At 41.5% G+C, this 24,953-nt stretch overlaps 1 protein-coding gene across 2 annotated transcripts in view; it reads left to right on the plus strand.

Annotated features, from left to right (window-relative positions):
- RAB30 (RAB30, member RAS oncogene family) overlaps positions 1-24,953 on the plus strand; it is a 90,230-nt gene that overhangs the window by 26,839 nt on the left and 38,438 nt on the right. Inside the window, exon 1 of one of the 2 annotated variants that reach the window (XM_035704225.2) lies at positions 8,766-8,996. The exons of the other annotated variant lie outside the window; for it this stretch is intronic. The gene's annotated coding sequence lies outside the window, so the exon portion shown is untranslated. Of the gene's footprint in view, positions 1-8,765; positions 8,997-24,953 lie in introns of those variants that run through there. 2 annotated transcript variants of the gene reach the window in all.

Genomic DNA, 24,953 nt, shown 5'->3' on the forward strand with positions numbered 1-24,953 from the left:
AGGTCTGCTGATGTCTCATCCTCTCACCAGATGTGTATGCTAATACACAGATGTGGGCCAGGAAATCCTATGGCTCTGCAGCTGTCTTTACAGTGCCACAGAACAATTTTGAGAATTAATATGCCCAGTAGAATTCTGTTTGAACATCAAAGTTCCCTTGAAGACGAGAGAGCCTGGTTGATTTCCCTGAATCTGAGGAAGTTTGTGGAGGCACCTGGAAGATTCTCTCTGCATGTGTTAACTGTCTTCCTTTTGCATAAGCATTTAGATTTAAAATTGTAGTTTCAAACTGTAGTCAGAGGCATCCTGGGATTTGTGGGCTAGAGAATTGAGGGATTCTGTAAGAAAAAATGGGCATGGATTTGGCTTTGAACCAAATGATGTCTAAAACAAATATCTTTGCTGCATTAATTTTTTAGTTCTGATGGATGAGAACAACCCACTCATTAGTTGTATAGCACCTTGTGATGGTTTCTTTCCCTTCTTATAGAAGTTGAATGTTTTTCTCACCTGACAGTGGTAATACATGGGTTTGCTTGGATTTTTTTTGAAGTCAGAGACATTTTTACAGATTTGTAGAGGTTATTCTAAAAAACCCTCTCTACCTAGATTACTGTTTTTTATATAAAGAATATTCTGGGCTTTGTTTGCCATTCATTCAGTGTAAGAAGAGTTTCTCTATATGGCATAAGAAAGCAAAGGTTCTTAGATTTCATCCCAGAAAGCTATATCCTTTGAACCTAGGCCTCTGGGTTGGTATGTATAAGTCAATACACAGCATTAATAATTGCTGCATATCACTTGGAAGAAGATCCGAATTAAAGAAGGCTTTCATTAGGTTGTGAAGAAACAATTTTAAACTCTCTTGGTAAGAATCTTGAGGGATTTTGCAGGGGGAAGAGATGTAATGCAAGATAGTCGTCTTATTCGTAGGCGTTTGAGAAATCCCTTAAAATAGAGAAACACATGAATATTTGTTTTCTAACAGAAAATAATTCAAAGACCTGCCCATGTGTTTTGCCAAAGCTTTTTTTCTTTTCAAGCCTCAGCCAACCTGACAGAATTTTTTTCTGATTATATCAGGGAGAAACATCTCACTTAGTGATCGCTTGCTGTTAATACCTACTTTAAAACATTTCTTATCTATTACTGATTTTTTTCTTTTAACTATACCAGGGCATATCCCTAGTTTACTACAGCTTATATCTACTGCACTTACCCTTGAGCAGAAAAAGAGAGTAGGAAGTAGAGGATGGCTAAAAAGACTGAGAAGGATTTGTTCACTACATGGTAGTGTGCTGCGTTACCAGATAAATATTCAAGGTCACCATGTCCTGGAGATAAGTGTGCATTTTTTCTTTCTAACTTTTTATTTTGAAAAATTTCAAACAAGCGGATCAGTGAAAAGAACATTTAAAAACTCTTAGATCTACCAGTTGTTAACATTTTGCCACATAGGCTATATTTTCTTCTCTGAATGTAGATTCACATTTTTTTTTGGGTGCGGGGGGCACTGGAGGGGTACAGTACATTACAATACTTGGTTTCTAAGTATGTTCATATTTCTCTCCATAGTGGAAGGACATTCTTCTTCATAACCACGATAGCATTATCATGCCCTGGAAACTTAACATCAATTCCATAATATTGTCTAATACACAGTCTATATTTAAGTTTCACCTTCAATCAGTTGCCTTTTTGCTGTGTAACCAATTATGCAAAACTTTGTGGTTTAAAACAACCTATTATTAATGCTCCTAATTCTGCGGGTCAACTGGTTGGTTCTTATAATGGGGATCAGGCTCAGCTGATTTTTGGCTGGGCTTCTTCAGTGTCTGTGACCAGCGACTGGATCCACTAGGGGCTGGCTGGTCTAAGTTGGCCTCAGTTTGGATGGCTTGTTTCTTCCCTAGAGGGTCTCTCATCCTCCAGCAGGATAGCCCACACTTGCTTCCATGGCATATAGGTAGATTCCAAAAGAGAGTGGAAGTATGTACCACATTTTGAGGCCTAGACTTGGAGGTAGCACAGCGTGACTTTTGTGGTAATAATCTTTTGGCCAAAGCAAATCACAAGTTGTTGATGGGAAGAACTGCAAAGTTGTATTACTCAGGGGCATGAACAATTGCAGTCACTTTTGCAATCTATTATACCCCTGTTGTCCAAATAATATTAATTATAATGTTAATAATATAATTGTTGATCTGTTTTCAAAGATCCAATCAAGGATTACACATTGAATTTAGTTGTTATGTATCTTTAGTATCTCTCTCTTTTAGTTTTTCCATCTATGATTTTCCTTTTCTGTATTTTATGAAATTGGTATTTTTAAGATTCTTAAGAATACCTCACAACCTAATTTGTCTAGTTATTTCTCTGTGATTATATGCAGGTCAAATGTTTTTTGGCAAGAATTCTACATAACTGATTTTGTATACTTGGCATTGCTGTAAGATGGGAAGCACATAATGAAGTTTATCTTATCATTGGTGATGCTCGGTGCAAAAAAGTGGCTAAAGTGGGTTCTTCAGATTTTGCAATCATAAAGGTGCCATTTCCTGGAAATAGATTTATATCAAGTCTGGAATTTGGTGCTAAAGTTATCACAAATATATTGATATATATTTCTTTTTTTAGAAGATTTTATTTACTTGAGAGATAGATTGTGTGCACACGCATGCAGGAAAGGGAATAGGGGTTAGGGGCAAAGGAGAGAGAGAATCCCAAGCTGACTCTACATCTAGTGCAAAACCCAGTGTGGGCTCAATCTTACGACCCTGAGATCATGACCTGAGCTGAAACTAAGAGCTGGTCATTGCTCAACTAACTGAGCCACACAGGCACCTCAGTCAACATTTCTTTATTAGATACCTACTGTGCATCTAGTCTTGCCTTTATTTTATTTATTTATTTTTAAAGATTTAATTTATTTACTTGAGAGAAAGAAACAGAGAGGCATAGAGCATGAGTGGAGAGAAGGGCAGAGAGAGAGGGAGAAGCAGACTTCCCACAGGGAGCCTGATGCAGGGCTCAATCCCAGGACCCTGAGATCATGACCTGAGCCTGAGCTTAACCAACTGAGCCACCCAAGTGTTCCTTGTCTTGCATTTAGTACTGTGATGAATCTAAAAGAATTGCAAATAATATTGCCTGTTTGAAGGAATATGGTTTCTTTGAGGTTAAGTTACTCTTTTAATTTTTTTTTTTTTTTTTTTTAACTTTTTATGATAGGCACACAGTGAGAGAGAGAGGCAGAGACACAGGCAGAGGGAGAAGCAGGCTCCATGCACCAGGAGCCCGACGTGGGACTCGATCCTGGGTCTCCAGGATCGCGCCCTGGGCCAAAGGCAGGCGCTAAACCGCTGCGCCACCCAGGGATCCCAGCATTTGACTCTTGATTTCAGCTCAGGTCATGATCTCAGGGTTGTGAGATTAAGCCCCATGTCAGGCTCCACACTGGGCATGGAGTTTGCTTAAGATTCTCTGTCTCCTTCTCCTTTTGTCCCTCCCCTGCAAAGAAATGGAATATAATGGACTAAGTCTGATTTTTTAACTGTGTAGAACTTCTATCTAAATGATGGTTGTCTTTTCCATACCAATTTATTTAGTAGTGGCCCAAGGAAGTCAATATCATTTTAAGCTTAAAATGATGTTCCCTGACTTGATTGATTTGGGGATCCATCCAGGTTGATTCACAGTGACTTTCTCTTAAAGGCTTGAAGCTGCTCAACCTGGTGAAGAGCTGCTTCAAGAGAGAGAGAGTGATAAGAGAGAGTGATAATCTCTCCTCCTTCATTCCCGTTTCAGAGCAGAAGATGACCTCTCCTTTCCCAAGGGAAACCTCTTCCTGTGCATTCCATCCCGCCCTTCTTGACTTCCCTGGGCCCAGTCCTTCTTTTTCTTCCTTGTGTCTCTTCGATGTGTCATCGGTCTTTGACTCTCCTTTCATCGGTCTTTGGTTTCTCCTTTACTTTTGGTTCCTTAGCAGTAGTCCTTTTGCTTCTTCTCACCAGGCTGCTATTCTCTCTCTCCTTTTTATCACCAATCTCCTTTTTTGTTTTGTTTTGTTTTGTTTTTAATCACCAATCTTCTTAAAAGACTACCTCCTCTTTCTCTTTAACCTGTTCATCCAAATGCTCTTTGAGACTTGGTTTCTTTCTTTCTTTCTTTCTTTCTTTCTTTCTTTCTTTCTTTCTTTCTTTCTTTCTTTTTTTAAAGATTTTATTTACTCATGAGAGATACAGAAAGAGAGAGAGAGAGACATAGGCAGAGGGAGAAGCAGGTTCCCTGCAAGGAGCCCAGCGTGGGACTCAATCCTGGGACCCCTAGATCATGCACTGAGCCAAAGGCAGACACTCAACCACTGAGTCACCCAGGCGTCCGAGCCTTGGTTTCTTTTTCCAAATGCTAGTGAAGTTCAATTCTAGGTATTAAGTCAGCCTTTTTATTTTTAAAAAAGATTTTATTTATTTGTTTGTTTATTTATTTATTTATGAGAGACACAGAGAGAGAGAGAGAGAGAGAGAGAGAGAGAGAGAGAGGCAGAGAACAGAAACAGGCTCCATGCAAGGAGCCCGACATGGGACTTGATCCCAGATCTCCAGGATCATGCCCTGGGATGAAGGTGGCACTAAACCGCTGAGCCACGCGGGCTGCCCTAAGTCAGCCTTTTTAAAAAGCCTTTGTTTTTGTTCTCTTAGATTTCTGCTTCCCATTGAAGTCTTTTTCATTTTTTCTTTGAGACTCTCTCTTCCCTTGGCTTCTATTTATGTGCTCTTAGTTTTCAGCTACTACTCTGAGCACCCCTCTAACATTGGACTTCCCAAAGAAAGAACAATAGCAGGGATCCCTGGGTGGCGCAGCGGTTTGGCGCCTGCCTTTGGCCCAGGGCGCGATCCTGGAGACCCGGGATCAAATCCCACGTTGGGCTCCCGGTGCATGGAGCCCACTTCTCCCTCTGCTTGTGTCTCTGCCTCTCTCTCTCTCTCTCTCTCTCTCTCTCTGTGACTATCATGAATAAATAAATAAAATCTTTAAAAAAAAAAAAAAAAAAAAAGAAAGAACAATAGCAATTCTGGCTTCTTTTGGCATGTCTGAGAATGACCTTTCTTAGGACCTTTCTTCATGGGGTATGGATCAGTACCTGAATTTATTTACGATGGGAAGATTATGGTTTTAATGGCAACCTCTCAATGAAATTAATGTCAGTTCTGTGTAACCCTAGTTTCTTGATGCTGTGCCTGGTAAGACCTCAATATATGTTTTTTGGAATCATTTAATCAGGGGCAGCCCTGGTGGCTCAATGGTTTAAGCGCCGCCTTCAGTCCAGGGTGTGATCCTGCAGAACCGGGATCAAGTCCCACATCAGGTTCCCTGCATGGGGCCTGCTTCTCCCTCTGCCTCTCTCTCCTCTCTCTATGTGTCTCTCATGAATAAATAAAATAAAATCTTTTTTAAAAAAAGGAATCATTTAATCATTCAGTTATTCATTCATTTATCTGCTTAGTAAATATTTACTAAATGTCTAGTCAGTGAATTGATAAGTTTCACGGTAGGTTACATTTTTTAACAATATCTAAACATCTATCTAGATATGTCTTTGGCTTTTTATTTCCTTTTCATTTTTGTTGATGTTTGCTTGTTTTTTCCCAATTTGAACAATTACTAGCTGTATGACTCTTGGGCAAGTTATTTAACCTCTAGGAATATTTACTCTTTATTTTTATTTATTTTATTTTTATTATTTATTTATTTTTATTTATTTATTTATTTATTTATTTATTTATTTATTTATTTATTTGATCTTTACTCTTTAAACAGGGATAACAATAGTATCTGCCTTTGGGTTGTTGTAAAGTTTGGTGAAAAAAATGCACAGAGACCACATAGCACGTACTAGAATATAGCAGTGACTTGATAAATGTTAGTTATCATTATTATTATTGCTGTAATGGGTTGGTACTGGACTTTGGTCCTCACAGCAAACATCCTGAATTAGGCATGAGTCTTCCATTTTCCCATTTTTCAAAGAGAGAAACAGAGACTCAAGAGGATTTAAGCATCTTGCCACAGGCCACAGAGCTAACAAATTGCAGATCTCAAATATCTGATTCGTAGCCTGTACCTTTTACAAAACTATACAAAAGTATACCAGTATATACTATACTTTCAGCATCTTGTAGGACACGTAGAAGTAAACTAGGAGTCCCTTTATGATGGCTGAAATAAGCTAATCTTGTTCTTATTTGCCTTCTGGAAGGTAAGACATACCAAAGAATCTCTGCCTGGTTTGGGAAACTCCAGCCCTAATGGTCAGATTAATAAAGATTATATCTTAAAGCCATGGGATCCTAGGGTTTAGAAGGATTTTAGGCTTAGAAGGGTTTGTCCAGGGGCAGCCCCAGTCCCCAGTGGCGCAGCGGTTTGGCGCCGCCTGCAGCCCGGGGTGTGATCCTGGAGACCCTGGATCAAGTCCCACGTCGGGCTCCCTGCATGGAGCCTGCTTCTCCCTCTGCTGTGTCTCTGCCTCTCTCTCTCTGTGTCTCTATGAATAAATAAATAAAAATGTTTTTAAAAAAAAGGAGTTTGCCCACACAATTACTGAATTTTCTTTCTAACCATCCAACCAAGGGGTCATTTGGTTTATTCTTTAATACTTCCAATGACAGGGAAGTCATCATCACCTGGAAGCAGCTCATTACTCCTTTTTCCACAACTTTGATCACGAGACTGTCCTTCTCCATCCAACATCAAACTGAGCTTCTCCTCTGTCGCCCTTGCACCCATGGGTCCCAGCTTGGTAGTGGATGGCCAAATGAAGCAAGTGGAACCCCTGTTTCTAGGTCAACCTATCACATTCTTACTGTTTTTTCTCCATTTTCATTCCCAGCAGCTCTTCACCAGGTTGAGCAGCTTCAAACCTTTAATTTACAGCTTCCCCAGAAAAAAACACAACTGGGTCTACTCTTTTTCTTCTTGGTGTAAAAGAGAATAAAAACCATGGCTATCTCATGAGCATTTTGCTTTTCCTTCAGTCTTTCTCATTATACATGGTACCACTGTCAACCGAGTTGGTCAAGCTAGGAACCTAGAAGTTTGTTCCCTTACTATTCACATTCAGTCCATCACTCTAGTCTGAGCCGCCATCATCTCTCCCCTGATTCCTAACTCTTGCCCCTTCCTTGTCTACAGCAAGCAGCACTACCTCTTGAAAGCACAAATTCAGGGCATCTGGGTGGCTCAGTGGGTTAAGTGTCTGACTCTTGATTTCAGCTCAGGTGTTGATCTCAGGGTTGTGAGTTCAAGCCCCGCCTTGGTCTACACATTGGGCACGGAGCCTACTTAAAAACAAAAACAAAATCCAAAGCACAAATGAAATCATGTCACTCCTCTCATCAAGACTTTTCCTTGACTTTTCATTGCCCTTACAACAAAATCTAGCCTCTTTTCTGTGGTCAGCAAGGCCCTGCGTCATCTCAAACATTCTTTCTTCCCCGTTATTCATTCAGCCTTGGTCCCTGGTGACCTTTATATTCTCTAAACATGACAAACCTTTTCCTGCAGCCAGCCCTCACACTTCTGGTTACTTCTTTTTGTTAAGATTTTATTTATTTATTCATGAGAGACAGAGACAGAGAGGCAGAGACACAGGCAGAGGGATAAGCAGGCTCCATGCAGGGAGCCCGACGCGGGACTTGATTCCCGGTCTCCAGGATCATGCCCTGGGCTGAAGACGGCGCTAAACCACTGAGCCACCCAGGCTGCTCCTTCTGGTTACTTCTGCTTGCACTCTTTGCATAGCTTTGCAAATGGCTGGCTCATTCTCATCTTTCAGGTCTCAGCTCTGATACCACTTCCTCAGAGAAACCTGCCCTGATCATTCATCAAAGGCCCTAATTTCATTATTTTGTACCTGCCTTTCAGATCTGCACTGCCACTTTTGAGAACATAGTTCTTTGGTGACTGGACACAGGCTATTGTGTTAGCAGCTGTATTTTCTATAAGTGGCATAGTAGCTGCCCATAGAAGGTACTCCATAAATATCTGCAGAATAAATAAATAGCTCATGATTGACTGGATGTAAGGGTGTTGGAGTCATATTAAAGATTAATTTGATTCTGAAGTTGCCATTTCCTGTGTGAAAAAAAGTATTTTACCTCCCTGGGCTTCAGTTGCCTTATCTGTATAAAAGCAATCCTATCCAGAAAAAAAAAAAAAGGCAGTCCTATCTGCCTCATAAAATGTTGTGAATATTTTCTTTGGATATTGTGAAAATTATGATACTGGCTTTGAATGTACCTGCCACAGCACCTGGCGCATACTAGGTGTTCAGTCTACCTCAAAGCCTGGTTATTCTGAACATGTAAAGAAGAGTTCTGTCAAGTTTGCATCTGATTAATGGAATGCTTTCTGTGGTGAGCTTGGGAGTGCATGACCCGCAAACCTGGATGTAACATGCTTGCAACTTCTTGCTGGTAACGCTTGCCTGGCTGGGAAGACAGTTCTAACCCTAATATGAGCTGTTGTACTGTGTGATGCTCAGTCTGATAATCCAGAGGTGTGGGGCCTGGGGCCTTCACTCGGGTGCTGAACACAGACCCCAAAACCCTAAATGATCAAACCTGACATTGTATGGCCCATTTCTTGTCAAGAGGTATTGGGATGCTCTGTCTAGACAGTCGTCTCCTTTGGGAAATCACAGTTCCTCTAGGAGGAGGCACATGGTCTACTGTTAAGAATACAAAATAGGCCTGTGAGCTGTTGGGGAGGGGAGGAGTTGCCGTGAGGTGGGTGGGCCCGTGCAGCAGAGCCTGCAAAAAGGAGCTGTCAGCTTCTGCACTCACAGGCATCTCGGGATCATTGCTGGGAGCTTTCTCCTCCATACATGCAGTGTCAGCAGAGCCCCCAGTCCATAGGAAGGTGCCGATGTCACCGTCAGCCTTCCCAGAGCCAGTGATTCTGTGCCCCCAGTGAAGAGTGCTTGGACGAATTGAAAGGTAACACTGGAATGTGGATAGCCTGCTGGGAAGGGGGGGCTGAAGTCTTCATGCAACTCCTTTCTTTGGTTGGTACAATGACATAGGTGGTTCTCCTGCAGGCTGTTAAGAGTGAGTATTCTAACATAGGGCTCTAGAATCTGGTAGTCCTGGGTCAAATCCTGGCAATGTCATGACCTTGGCTGAGTTATTTAACATCTCGCCTTAGCTTCCTTGTCTAAAAGGGGGATAATTAATAAGGACTCCCTATTTTACCTGGTTGCAGTGGAGATTAGATGATCCAGTACATGCAGAAATCTTAGTTGAGTCCCAGGCACTGCTGCTCTTTAGTGAATGATGATTCTCTTTATTAGGCAGGTCAGGTTGGAATTTTGAGTTTATTCCTGATGAGCCTCACCCACATTGAACTTTGGGCCTTGGTTCTCTATATGCCAGCTATGTCCCTGGGACAACTTATCTAACCTCTCTGAGTCAGGGTTTTTATCTGTTACATGCAGTTTATAATTTCCACCTCATAGTGAAGGTTAAATGAGATCAGAGTGCCTGACACATAGTAAGTGCTTAAAATACTCATCTCTTCCACCTTTGGTTTTTGAGAATCTGAAATACGGTCCCTTTAAGCTTGTTAAGATTCCTCACTAGCCTTGTATGCAGCTGTGTTCAGATAGCTTTGGCAGAAGGAAAGACTTTTTTTTTTAAATAGACTGTTTCATAATCTGTTGGCTCAGATCTGTTGCTGCTGCACCCTGTGCTTCTCAGGGTCCCTGGGTCCTCCTGCAATCAGCATGTACCTTGCCTCTTACCTAAATGACCCTGGAAAGTGGCTGCCATGGAAGATGTTGCTGAATGCAGTATGGATTTTCCTCCCTCCTCTTGGGGTGAAACTGGCTCAGGGATTCTAGGCTGCAGGGGGAGGGGCTGTTGGGCCTGGACTGCAGTTGGACTTAGTGGCCAAGACTTTTCTGGTTTTCATTAAAATTCTCTGGCTGTCTTTCGGGATTGCTCATTGGATATGACCGTGCATTGTAGGTGGTGGTGCTGTTCTCTTGGCTACACACACCCATCAAATCACAGTGGCCCCGAGGACAAAAGAAAATTGAAGGTGGAGAACAGGCTGGCTAAGGGGTCTTGCTCAGCAATCTTTGTGATAAGGGCCCACTGTCTACAACTGCATATCTTGAGTTTTACAAATTCTTAATATGCAGATGGGAAGCAAACACAGCTGGACTGGGAATGGGGTCACAGAGAGAATCCTCTTACCACTTGCTCTGGATGACAGACTTACTCTTTAGGGTAGATAGAGGGTTTTTGGCAGCTGTCAGAGGGTCCCCAAATGGTACCTCAATAAATGAAATAAGTCTGATCTAATCATTTTCCTGAGGTGCTGATGCCCAAAGGGGTGGGGGTTGATTGGCATTTCTCTGAGGGTAACAGACCAAAATGAAGAGGATTCAGTTTTTTAAGAGTTAATTTCTGGTTGTTGACATCTCACTTGAGATTAGAATTTTTTTTTTTTTTTTTTTTTTTTTTTTTTGAGATTAGAATTTGAATCTGAAAATCTGGTTTCAAATGATGACTCCACTATTGACTTGCTTTGTGATCTTGGGCAATTGACTTGCTTTGTGATCTCGGGCAACTTACTTCCGCAGAATAAATTATGTAAAGCTTGTGGCATATCGTATGTTCTCAGTAAGTGGTAGATGTTGTTATCAAGTGCGCTAGATTTGACCTGTCACTCCAGCTCACCAAGATATATCCCAGTTCTGTCATCTAAAACATTTGTTCTACATCCCTCCCAGCTTTGTGTCATTTAAGAATTTGAGGCAAGTGTGTTCCCTAGGGGAAGCTGAGTCTTCTCTCACCAGAAAAATACATCAAAACCATATTATTATGTTTCCCAGTAAGACACTTACAACGTTAGATATGTCATCTCTAGGTGACTTAGTAGGGGAAGAAAAAAGAGGATTTTTTTCTGTCATTCTTGATGGATAGATTGTAAGAAGGCCATTTGAGTTAATCTTGGGTATAAATGTTCCTTGACTCCCAAGGGAGCATGACTGAGGCTGCCATTTGCCTTCAGAGTAAACTCCATTTCCAGTCTTTTCTCCTTTTACATTATTCCTCAAACCCTGTCTTCTAGCCACAGTGGATTACTCACAAAAAAATAATACGGAATGTATCATGTATACCAAAAAGTGTTCTAAATATGGATTTACAGCTTGAAGAACAATAAAATGAAAACTGTGCACCTACCATTCAGCTTATAAAATTGAATGTTATTGGTGCCTTAGAAGCTGCTTTTGTATCTTCTGCCCCCAAGTCATGTCCCCTTCTCTCCTCACCAGAGTCAATGATTATCCTGACTTTTGTGTTGATTATTCTCTTACCTTTTATATGGTTTAACCATACATGTTTGTATTACTAAACTGTATATTGGTTAGTTTTTTAAAACAAGGAGCAAGTACAAATCTAGCAAGCATCAGAGAAGGAGAAAAACCATGGGAGACTCTCTTTAACTCTAGGAGACAAACAGGCTGGCTGGAGGGGAGGTGGGGGGGATGGGGTAATTGGATGATGGGCATTAAGGAGAGCATGTGATGTGATGAGCACTGGGTATTATATGCAACTGATAAATTATCCAACACTACATCTGAAATGATTGATGTACTATATGTTGGCTAATTGAATTTAAATTAAAAAGAAAAGGGCAGTAGTGCCACTATTAGGTTTAAAAATAAGCTGATTTGGGTTCATAGTCTTGCTTTAGCTTTCCTAGAGATTACAAGAGGTACTAATGGGGAAGTCAGTGGGCAAAGTTGTAAGTGGGTCCTAGGAAGTTTAAAGCCCACCATATGAGGGCATCTGATGGGGGTATAAAGTGGGTCAGGCACTGGACATCTGGTAGAGTATGGTCACAGAGAATGGACTATTCTGTCTTTTGTACCTCTCATTTCTCCAGCTGTCAGGGAGTAGTTCAGAGCAAAACTCCTCTGTGGGATGAAGTGAATACCATCAGCTAACCCACATAGACAGCATGGAGGGGATAAGCAGGTGCTTCATTAGCACAAGGTCAAGCAGGCAGAGTCAGAAAAAAGTCTGGACCAAGTTTACCTGTCATTCTTTAACAGGTTAAAAAGAGAGTATGCAAAAAAAAAAAAAAAAGAGAGAGAGAGAGAGAGAGTATGCAGTTACTGTCTATGGAATGTTCTTACCTAAAAATTGATCCCTAAATCTAATTGAGACCCTAAAGCTAACTTTGATTTATTAGAAAGGTAGAAGAAATTAAATTACACTCTAATAAGCAAACAGATAAATGCGGATTATTGGACAGCTGATTTAGCTTTTGCAACAAGTCAGTGGCATGAAAAAAATAACATAGCTTCAAAATTTACAATCAATGTAATATATGAATCTTTTTTGGGTTCAGATACTCTATGTATTAGTTTGCTAAATACCGTATATTGGGTAGCCTTAAAGAACAGAAATTTATTTTAAATTAAAAATTAATTAATTAATTTACTTTTTTAGAGAGCGAAAGATTAGAGAGAGAGAGAGAGAGCACGAGCTGGGGAGAAAGCAGAAGGAGAGGAAGAGAGAGAATCTTAAGCAGGTTCCATGCTCAGCACAAAGCCTGACACAGGCTTAATCTCATGACATTGAGATTATGACCTGAACTGAAATCAAGAGTCAGATGCTTAACCAAGTAAACTGCACAGGTGTCCCATAAATTAATTTTCTCACTGTATTGGAGGCTGGAAGTCCGATCAAGGTGCTGGCAGGTAGATTTTTCCTGAGGCCTCTCTCTTTGGCTTAGAGATGGTCACTCCCTACTCCCTCTTCACATGGTTGTCCCTCTGTACACATGTTTCCCAGTGTCTCTCTGTATATCTTAATCTGTTTTCTTTTTGTAAGGGTATCAGTCATGTAGGATAAAAGACCACCCTGAAGGACTCATTTTTAACTTAGTTACTTCTTTAAAGGCCCTATCTCAAATTATAGCCATATTGTGAGGTATGGGGGCTTAGGGCTTCCATTTGGGGGTCAGGGGAGACACAATTCAGCCCATAACAGTCTAATCATAAAAAAGCGTTTTTGAGATGTTGGGGAAATTGTCTTATTGACTGATATCAAGTGGTTAACATTAGTTTTCCTAGGCATGATAATAATATTGTGATGTAGAGAATGGATAATATAGAGGTGGGTTCTGAAGTACACTGAAATGAAATGATATAATATGGAATTTTTATAAAACATTGAAACAAAGTAAAAATAGAGAAAAGGGTGTAGATTAAGTTAACAGGCCAAAATGTTCATATATTGAATTGGTGATGAGCATCACGGGCTTACTTTTCAGTATGTCTGAAAATTTTATAATCCTATATTAAAAATATTTAGACCAACAACACCAAAGAGGATATAATGGCAGTAGGGTTTTTGGTGATGACCATCTTCAATATGCCTGTCCCTTGAGCTCTACTTGTCCAGTCTGGTTGGTTTCTTCATATGATAGTCATTTTGGGACATTCCACGGATTGTCTCTACTCCTGTTTCTTGTATACCGCTTGATGAAGGATATCCTCCAGGAACTTCTTAGGTGAATGGAATGTGAATTTTTGAGCTCTTGTAGATCTGAAAATATTTTTGTCCTATTCTCACTTTTGACATGTAGTTTGGTCGGAATTCATTTTCCTCCAGAATTTTGAAAGTTTTACTTCACTGTCTTGTTTTTATTGAAGGTGTTGAAAAGTTGGAAACGTTTTAATTTCTGATTCTTTGTATATAGCCTGTTCGTTTGATTTTTCTTTCTGATAGCTTATATAATCTTTGCGGTTTTCTGAAATTTCACACTGTGTTTGTGGGCAGGACCTTTGGATCTGGCAACGTGTATCCCTTAGTTCTTCGAAGTTTTATCTAATTATGATTTTTCTTTTTGTTTTTCTGTTCTTTCTTGGAAATTTCCTCTTCCTTTTTTTTGGAAATTTCTTTTCTTTTTTTAAAGATTTTATTTTTAGGGACGCCTGGGTGGCTCAGCAATTGAGCCTCTGCCTTTGGCTCATGGCATTATCCTGGAGTCCCGGGATTAAGTCCCACATCAGGCTTCCTGCCGGGAGCCTACCTTCCCTCTGCCTATGTCTTTGCCTCTCTCTCTCTCTCTCTCTCTCTGTCTCTCTGTCTCTCATGAATAAATAAATAAATAAAATCTTTTAAAAATTATTTAAAAAATAAATAAAGATTTTATTTTTAGAGAGTGAGTGGGAGAAGGGGCAAAGGGAGAGAACCATCAAGCAGACTCCCTGCTGGGCATAGAGCCCAGCCCTGACCCATGAGATTGTGACCTGAGCCAAAACCAAGAGTCACCACTCAACCAACTGAACCACCTGGATGCCCCCTTTGGAATTTCTTTCACTCAGTTATTGGACTTTCTGTATTGGTTCTCTAGAATATTCTTAATGTCTCCTGTTTTCCATATCTTTGTCTTGTGCTTCTATTCTTCAGAAAATTTTCTCAACTTCATCTTCCAATCCTTTTATTGAGGTTGTTTTTTTTTTTTAAATTTCTGCTACTAAGTTGTCAGTTTCCAAGAGCTCTTTTTTTTGTCTTCTTGATGATTCTTTTCTATAGCATCCTGTTTTCATTCACAGCCATTCACAGCTATAATTTTATTTCATTTTTTTTAAAGATTTTATTTATTCATTCATGAGAGACAGGCAGAGAGAGAGAGAGAGAGACATAGGCAGAGGGAGAAGCAGGCTCTACGCAGGAGGCCCGACGTGGGACTTGATCCAGGGACTCCAGGACCACGCCCTGGGCCAAAGGCAGGCACTAAACCGCTGAGCCACCCAGGGATCCCCCTTTATTTCATTTTTGTAAGAATATTAATGGTCTTTCCCTCCTACCCTGCTCTGTTCCTCACATAGTATCCATTTCCTTCAAGCTGCTTTTTTTTGTGTGTTTGCTGTGGTCTGTATCTTCATTAGAGGCTTTCCTGAGATGTCACTTTGAATGTGATCCTTGGCTCTGTGGTCTAATTAAAGGGTGGGGGCGATAAAAACAAAAACAAAAGCAACTGTTAAGACCTTAACATGGTATGAAGGAAGCCACTCAAAAACGACTACAGAATGCATGATTTCATTTATATGAAATTTCCAGAATAGGCGAATCTATAAAGACAGAAAATAGATTAAGTGGTTGCCTGGGGCTGGAGAGTGGGGTGAATATGGATGGCATGACTTCTAATTGGTATAAGACTTTATTTGGGGTGATGAAGATGCTCTAAAATTGATCATGATGATGGTTGTACAGCTTTGTGGCTATACTAAAAACCACTGAATTGTACACTTGAAAAGGGTGAATTGAGTATGTGAGTTGTATGTTTAGGAAGCTGTCAGGAAACTGAGTATGGAACAGAGATCAGTAACTGTGGTGTGATGGGGGTGGATTGTTTGTTGGGAACCCCTGAGGCAGCATCTTCAGGTTTTTCTTGGTTGTGTTTGCTCTGGAGGAGCCTTCCCCATCTCTTTGCTGGGAGAGGGAAGAGGGAACTCTCTAGAGGAGAGGGAATGGGAAACTTGTACTTCACCTTCAGCAGACAGAGTGCCCTTGTTTGTTTTATGTTCCCTTTTAACCATCCTGGGTACTCCTGGACCAGAGCCACTCTTACTTTTTATTATGGAAAATTCCAAAGACTACAAAGTAGAGAGGATGGTGCAATGAATCCTGATTCCTGAGCCCCCAGGCTCTCCAGCGATTCCTTCACGGACATTTTTATTTCATCTGTGTCCTCCCCACCCCCTTTCGCCAGATTATTTTAAAACACATACTGGACATTTCTGTTGTATGCTCTCTAGCCTCTGAGCCTCCAGAATTCTGTCAGTGCAGAGAAGGATCTCAGGGTTTAACTTCTTTTCAGGCTGCTTTCCCCGGTTTCTTCATTTCCCCATCTTGTCCCGCCGCTCTAGGAGTACACGGTACTGCCATCCTGGGCCTGGTCAGGACTCTGTGGTTTCCATCAGCTGCACACTCAGCTCTTCCTGCATCTGGTTTAGGATTCAGATTTCTGGAGTCTGCCCTCACTTACTACTTGTTCATCTGTTTCCCAAGCTTCCAAAATTTGACACCATTATCTTCTCTTTCCCTGAACTTGAATGGTTTTGTTATTAAGACCAAAAAGAAGAAGAAGAAGAAAAAAAAAAAGACCAAAAAGTCTCTACCGAATTTTTGTAGGGTTTCAGGAGTAAGTGAAATTAGATGCATCTGTTCTTCATGCTACTTTCCCAGGAAGATCAGATCAGCTGCTTCTCCCCTCCTCTAGTTTTGCTCTGTCCTACCGGATTCCTTATAGATAGGTAGACAGATTTATTTGCCAGGAAAACTCCTTTCCAATCTCCTGAGAACTAAGAGGAATCTTCTTATTTTAACACGCCTCTCTTCTGACCTTAAGTCCAGGCACAGTTAAAGAGTGCCTGCCTTTGTGCCTCGCTGGCATTTTGCACTCACCTCTTATTCTAGAATTGCCTGCTTGCACTTTGAGTGCCTGCATTGCAGTTTGTTTACCTGCCTTCTTCCCTGTTGGCCTGTGAGGCGGGACTTAGGAGCAGGACTATATCTTGTTTCTCTCTGTATGTGAGCACAGTGCCTCACTCCCAGGAAACATTTGTTAACTCACAGACTGGATAGCTCAGCACGAAGCCGCCAGGGTGGGGACAGACAAGCGTGCAATGCCCCCTTTGCCTCCCTCTTTGCAGGCACACTGTGTTTTGGTAAATATCAGGGAGGGAAACCTGCCTCCTCGGCTTGTTGTTGTGCTTGTTACGCAATGTCGTTCTCTTTGCTTTTAAGTCTGGTGTTTTTTACCCAGTCAGCATGTTGGAGGGATTGGGGGGAGGGTAAACATCCTACCATAGAAGGAATGGACTCTGGCAGAGATGGGTTTTTTTCCCTTCCTCCCCCGATAGAATGGCTTGTGGTCTGCACACCGCTTCACACTGAAGGAACCCATTTGTTCTGTCTGGACAGCTACTTAGTTCTGTGAGGCTTCCCATTGCTTTTTCTTTTTGGGATGAACCGCTGGGGGAATTTTTTAAATTGCTGATTATATTGTTTTAAAAAATCTGATGTTAAAATATTATCTAGGCAAGGTCTTTTCCAGTGCAAATATATAACTTTAAAAGCGTAACAGTAACCTTAGTTTTTTTCAAGTCCTTTCCTCAAAATGCTACATACAGCCTCCAAGGTGAAAGAGATGGAGAACTGGTGGGCAAATTTGGGATGCCAGGGCAGCCCGGGTGGCTCAGCGGTTTAGCGCCGCTTTCAGCCCGGGGCCTGATCCTGGAGACCTGGGATTGAGTCCCACGTTGGGCTCCCTGCATGGAGCCTGCTTCTCCCTCTGCCTATGTCTCTCTGCCTCTCATGAATAAATTTAAAAAATCTTAAAAAAAAACAAAACAAAACAAAAAACAACCAAATTTGGGAAGCCAAACAAATTTGGGATGCTGGATTAAACACTAAAGTGGGGTTGTGTACTTCAGGACTTGTCAGAGCCTCCCTCCTGTGCCTTGTGAATCTCCAAGTGGGGCACACAGTAGGCTGCATTTCCTCCACTTACTTTTCTTTTCATTGGAGGAGCGGGGCACTTTGGTGTTCTGTTTCGTGGAAAATATACAACTCTGGAAACAGCGCCTCAGTGCTTTAAGGCCCTATTGAAATGCCTCTTCCTCTAAGGCTTTCCTGAATTTCCCCAGAGATATAAAACCTTTTTCATCAGTGAATTGTATTGTTTTCATCTAATTGTCTCCCTGACTCTTCCCTTACCCCCCAGTAAGTCATAAATTCCTTGTACATGGCATCTCACTTTTGCATCTGGGACATTACCTCACATAAAGGTGCTCCAGAAATGTATGCAGTACTGCACCAGTGCCTTAGCTAAGTCATCCTGGAGTCATCCTTAGAGTTCAGAGGGTACTGGCAAGGGTGGGAACTCAAGACGGTTCTGGAGCTTGGGACCCTCACTGATCAAGGATCTAGATCTGGGAGAGAACTCACAGCAAAGATAGAGGGCTAGTATAAGAGCCTGGTCCTAAAGCAGAATAGGGAAGCCAACCCAGGAGATGCTGAGAATATAAATCAAATGTTCTGATGACTGGTTATATGCCAAACATGGTGAAGTAGAAGTAAGTCCTGGGGTGCCTGGGGTGGCTCAGTTGGTTAAACATCTGCCTTCAGCTCAGGTCATGATCTTAGGGTCCTGGGATCGAGACCGGTATCTGGCTCCTTGCTGAGTGGGGAGTCTGCATCTCCCTCTCCTTCTGCCCCTACCCCTGCTCATGCTCTCTCCCTCTCTCTCTCAAATGAATAAATAAAATCTTTAAAAAAAAAAGTACCTGGGCAGCCCCGGTGGTGCAGCGGTTTAGCGCCGCCTGCAGCCCAGGGTGTGATCCTGGAGACCCTGGATTGAGTCCCACGTCAGGCTCCCTGCATGGAGCCAGCTTCTCCCTCTGCCTGTGTCTCTGCCTCTCTCTCTCTCTCTGTGTGTGTCTCTATGAATACATAAATAAAATCTTAAAAAAAAAAAAAGTACCTATGTGCAACAGGCACTGTGCTGCTGGGGATACACAGATGAATACAATTCAGTCTTTTCCTTCAGGCAACCTTTGTTTTATGGAGTAGATAGTCCTGTAAATAAATAAGCAATGGGGTAAGTGCAGTGATGAACTAAGGTCGGGGTAATGTGGGAAAACCTACCTGAGCAAGGTGGAGTGAGGCACAGGGACTGAAGGGATCAGGTGACAAAGCTTTGGGTGAGAGCATGATGACTTCCTTGTCACCAGCATGAGAAAGTGAAGTAGGCTAGGAGTGAGGAGAGGCTGACAGGGTGTTGCAAACAGGTCGAAGAAGCATTTCAGACCTGGTTTTGAAAACCATAGGTTTGTAGAGTTTTCCACTAAAGAGCAGACTATCCAGCGTGTTTTAGATACATACTCAGGTGGTAGGCAATGGTAGTATTATTCCCTTTTTCTGTGTAGGGGAGCTGAGGTTCAGAAAGTGACTTGCCCAAGATCACTTAGTGTGTTGGAGTTGGAACAAAGCCACAATTTCAAGGCAGATCCATCTGCATCTTTGTACTACTAAGTTACCTTTCAAAGTATCAGTGGCCAACAAGTATCTTGAATTTCTGACTGAAAAGCACTCTTACTCTCCTCTCCCTGTGATACTGGAATTGGAGAATAATTTTAAGACTTCATATGATTGTGACACCTGGGTGGCTCAGTGGGTTAAGTGTCTGCTTTCAACTCAGGTCATGATCCCAGGGACCTGGGATTGAGTCCTGCTCAGCAGGGAGCCTGCTTCTCCCTCTTCCTCTGCCTCTGCCCCTAACCCTGCTCCTGCTCTCTCTCTCTTTCTTAAATAAGTAAATAAACTCTAAATAAATAAATAAATATTTCATATGATCAAGAGCCAAATTTATGTGGTACTAGTTCTTAGTGCTATAAAAGTTCCTGGGGGAGATGGCATCCATATTGCCCTGAGGAAAAGGTTAACTAGAAGAAGTAATGGGAACCCAGGTGTGAGAAAGGTGATGCTATGTTGTCATGTGGAGGGGACGCGTGGGTCTGGGAAACAGATGACAAGAAGCCACTTCTTGGCATCATCACTGTCACTGGCTTCCTGGGATAGGTGTGTAAAGAAAAGAGAAATGAATGACCATGTACTTCATTCTCACCTTTGCTTTTGCTGAATATAAACACACAACTGGCATTAAAAACATATTTTTACTTCCTTATTATGGTCACCAGAGTTTATTCAACGGCATTCCCCTTATACCGCACTGTGATTTATCTCAGTGTCCCTGTCCTCTTCTCAAACTCACTCTGAATATATAAGGGAAATAATTGAAGGTCCTACAGCTAGTAGAATTACAACCAGGTGTGCAAATAGAAATGACATTCAGCAGTCTATGTGATGAACAGAGCTTGCCTATATAGAAGGGGGTGTGTGAGGCAGCCCCAATAGCCCAGCGGTTTGGTGCTGCCTTCGGCCCGGGGTGTGATCCTGGAGACCCAGGATCGAGTCCTGCGTCAGGCTCCCTGCATGGAGCCTGCTTCTCCTTCTGCCTGTGTCTCTGCTTCTTTCTCTCTCTCTCTCTCTCTCTCTCTCTGTCTTGAATGAATGAATGAATGAATGAATAAATAAATAAATAAATAAATAAATCTTTAGGAAAAAAAAAAGAAGAAGGGGGTGTGTGTTTGTCTTGGCGCTCCAAAGTTCTCTTAAGATTCCTTCTAACTCTGCGGCACCTGGGTGGCTCAGTCAGTTAAGCATCTGCCTTTGGCTCAGGTCATGATCTCAGAGTCCCCTGCATTGAGTCCTGCTCAGCAGGGAGCCTACTTCTCCCTCTGCCCTCTCAACCCCCTCCTCTCTCTCTCTCTCTCTCTCAAGTAAATAAATAAATAAATCTTTAAAAAAAAAGATTCTTTCTAACTCTGTCCTGATTATCTTCAGAGCCTGGAGTTGGGATCTTTTTTAAATGCTACTATATTATATTACAATAATAGTGTTGTGAAAAAAAGGTGTACTTACTAGTCAAAACAGAGTTGATTAGTTTCCCAGCTCCCCAGGCTACCAATTCTTTTATCTTAGGCACATTATTAATTTTCTTAAGATTAAGTCTTGTAGATCTTTGGTCTTGTAATTATGCCCCTTCTCTCTGCCATTATCAGGTTTACCCTCATCACTGGATAATTCTCAATAGCAAATAAACATGCTTCTGTATTTATCTGCAAATAAACAACAGTTCCCCCCACCCCATCCAAAATCCCAAAATGTTTTCTAATTTTGTCCCTTAACTATTCCAAAATAAATTCATTATGTAGTTTATACCTCTAGCTGTCTTCAAGTCCTTTCTCTCAGTAAAACTTATAGGTTGTCCATAGTTTGGGCTTTGACATCTTTACCTCGCTCTCCTCTCTCCCCATTGTTCCACCAGGTCTATTCTTGTCATTGCAATCAATGAATGACCTTCATGTGACCAAGTCAAAGGCCGTTGCTTTCTTTTAATCTTGCTCATTTTCTCAGCAGCATTTGACAATGCTGATTGCTGTTTTCTTAGGCATTCTACTTTCTTTTTTAAAAAATGTTATTTAGGGCAGCCCTGGTAGTGCAGTGGTTTGGCGCCGCCTGCAGCCTGGGGTGTGATCCTGGAGAGCCAGGATCGAGTCCCATGTCGGGCTCCTTGCATGGAGCCTGCTTCTCCCTCTGCCTGTGTCTCTGCCTCTCTCTGTGTGTCTATGAATAAATAAATAAATAAATAAATAAATAATAAATAAATAAATAAATAAAATCTTTAAAAAATATAAAAATAAAAATGTTATTTAAATTCAATGAATTAACATATAATTTATTACTACTTTCAGAGGCAGAGGTCAGTGATATTCATCAGTCCTATGTAACACCCAGTGCTCATTCCATCATATGTCCTCCTTAATGTCCATCATCCAGTTACCCAATCCACCCAACCCCAAACCTTCCAGTGACCCTCAGTTTGTTTCCTATGATTAAGAGTCTCTTATGGTTTGTCTCCCTCTCTGATTTCAACTTGTTTTATTTTTTCCTCCCTTCCCCTATGATCCTCTGTTTCTTAAATTCTACATATGAGTGAGATCATAGGATAATTTTCTTTCTCTGATTAACTTATTTCACCTACCATATCTTTTTTTTTTTTTAAGATTTTATTTATTTATTCAAGACAGACAGAGAGAGAGAGAGAGGCAGAGACACAGGCAGAGGGAGAGGGAGAGAAACAGGCTCCATGCAGGGAGCCTGACGCAGGACTTGATCCCGGGTCTCCAGGATCACACCCAGGGCCGAAGGCGGCGCCAAACCGCTGGGCCACTGGGGCTGCCCACACTTAGCATATCTTCTAGTTCCATCCATGTCATTGCAAATGGCAGGATTTCAATTTTTTTTATGGCTGAGTAGTATTCCATTGTATATATAGACTACATCTTTATTCATTCATCTGTGGATGGACCTCTGGGCTATTTCCATAGTTTGGCTATTGTGGACATTGCTGCTATAAAACATTGGGGTGCAGGTTCCCCTTTGGATCACCACATTTGTATCTTTGGGGTAAATCCCTAGTAGTGCAATTACTGGGTCAAGTTGGACACTCTACTTTCCTGGGTCTCTTCCTAACCTCTCTGGGTTCTCCTCCTTCTCTTCTCCACTCCTAAATGGTGATGTGCTTCACATTCTGAAATAGCCCCTTCTTTTCTCTGAGATATAGGTATCCTCTTCTAATCCAATGACTTTCAGTAATATCTACTTGCTAATGGCCTTCAAATTTGGCCTTCAAATCTTTACCTTCAAATATTTTCTGCAACTCCAGATTCATGTCCAGATAAGGTATCTAAGAGGCACTTGCATGCACATTTTACATGGCTGAAAGAGAACTCTTAACTTTGTCTCTACCCAAAACTTGTTCTTCCTTCAGTCTTTCCCACCCCAGTAAGTCTTCCCCCCCACCCCCATAAGTACTATCCCCCCGAGTACTCAAGGCAAAATATCTAGGCATTGCTTTTGATTTCTTTCTTTTTTCTCCTATTATCATCCATTCCTTAAGCAAGTCCTATCTTTTCTGTCTTCAGAAACATTCCCAAATTTATCTCCTTCCTACCATCTCCAGCACCAGCATCCCTAGTCCAAGCCACATCATCCTCTGCCTAGACCACTTGCAGTGACCTCCTAACTAGACTTCTTGCTTCTGCTTGTATCTATACCATAATCCCCTCTATTTCAGAGACTAGAGAAATCTTTAACCCTGTTTATCGGTCTGTGCCACACTCTCTCCCCAGCCCCCTGCCCCTGCAGGTGGCCTCCCATTGCACTTGGCATGAATCCACACTCCTCACCCTGGCAGACCAAGGTCTCTGTGACCTGCCCCATGTCACTCACTCAGCCCACTTATCACTGACAGTGCATCAGCCTCACTGTGCTTGGTTTTGGTTCCTTGAACTTGCCAAAGTCCATTCTCACTTTACAGCCTTTGCCCTAGTTCTTCCTTCAGAATGAAATACTTTTCTTTCAATCTACATATGCTTGATCTTTCTTATTTGAATCTCATCTTAAATATAGCCACCTCGAAGAGGCCTTCTCTGATGTCCCACTCTAAAATTGCTATGTTGGGGCGCCTGGGTGGCTCAGTTGGTTAAGTGTCTGCCTTCAGCTCAGGTCATGATCCCAGGGTTCTGGGATCGAGTGCCATATCAGGCTCCCTGCTCAGTGGGGAGTCTGCTTCTCCTTCTCCCTCTGTGGCTCCCCTTGCTTATGTTCTCTCACTCTCTGTCAAATAAATAAATAAATAAAATCTTAAAAAATAAATAAAATTGCTGTCTAGTCACTCTGTCCCTTCTTCCTATTTTAGTTCTCTACAAGTAAAAACTTGGCATTATCTTATTTTCTTGTTCACTAATGTATATGCTCATTTCCCCATTCATTCATTGCTGTTTGCTGCCCAACTGGAATGTGTACTCTCTGAAGTTGGGGAACTTTTTCTTTGTTGCTGTAACCTCTGCTTCTGGATCAGTACTCGCACAATAGTAGATGCTCACTACAGATATATGGGATGAGTAAATATATTTTTCTCATCTGTAGAGTGCAGAGTTCTCATAGTTCTTTAGGATGAATACTTATGTCTCAGAGTTCTTTAGGATGTACTCTGTCTTATGTCTTTAGGATGTCTTTAGGATGAATACTTATGTCTCAGAGTTCTTTAGGATGTACTCTGTCAAACTTGGTAATGCATGTGAAGTGAATTCTGTGCTACCATATTGTATTTAATAAATAGAAAAAATATTTTTTTAAGTACCTGGCTTGTCATAGATGTTCAACAAAGATTAATTCTTTTTTTTTCTTATGGTCTGGGTCTCTTGTAGGATTTTCTGTTGAGATAGCTTACATTCTCAGCAAGGTGAAAGGTACTCCCCAATCAGCTATGACTCTACATTTTTTTCTGAAGAAAAGATTTGAAAAGTACTATTTAATGAAGAGTCAGCTAGTTTAGAACCATTATTAATGTCACTTCTGTCTCCCTCCCCTAGTATACACATATAACAAGACTTAGCTTTCTCCTGGGAAATAATAATTTTCTTCTCTTTGGTTATATGATCTTCTCCAATTAACTCTCCTTGGAGTCAAAGTATTTTGGGATTTGATTTCTAAATCCCGGTGTTCAGGTTCCCTGAAAAGTATTTCCAGCTTTGTGTGTTCTGATCAATGTTTCTTTTGCATTTTACTTAATAAATATTTAGGGTCGACTGAGTGCCTGGCAGTGGGGATACAGTTAAGATTTCTTAGGGTCCTCTGTTTCCTGGTGGAGGAAGTAGGATACATAAATCAATGAGGATAATAAAGTGTCTATGAAAAGAGTCTTAATAGAACATAGCAGAGGCACAGTGGAGGGAGTGGCTAATCCACATTGAGGGGAAAGGAAGGTTTCAGAGATCTGTGATTGCTCTTCAGCCAACAAGGAGAGAATGGCTGTGTGAGCAAATTGTGGAGGAATGAACCTGCCTTGGGATCTGCACTGAGAGGCTGGCGTGGCTGCGTGTCACAGTGGCAGTGGTAACTCAAAGGTCATGAGAAGCAAAGCTAGAGAGATGGGTTGGCCTGAGTCATGGATGGCTCTGTATGCCTGGCTAGAGAATTTGAACTTTCTCCAACAATAGCAATAATAGGAACAGCATGTAACTTTTACCCTGTACTTCCTATATGCCAGATTCTTTTCTTTGTTCTTTATTAATTCCTTTAATCTGTGCCATGACCCTGTGTGGTAGGTACCGTTTTAATCCTTGTTTACAAAGAAACACAGGCACCAGGAGGATGGGGAACTTGACCAAGGCCACTCAGTTCACAAAGGGCCGGGGCAGGACTCAGGCAGGCAGTTTGGCTCTCAAGTTTGCC

This window comes from Canis lupus, chromosome 21 (genome assembly GCF_003254725.2).
Source record: "Canis lupus dingo isolate Sandy chromosome 21, ASM325472v2, whole genome shotgun sequence".
Classification (NCBI taxonomy): Eukaryota; Metazoa; Chordata; class Mammalia; order Carnivora; family Canidae; genus Canis; species Canis lupus.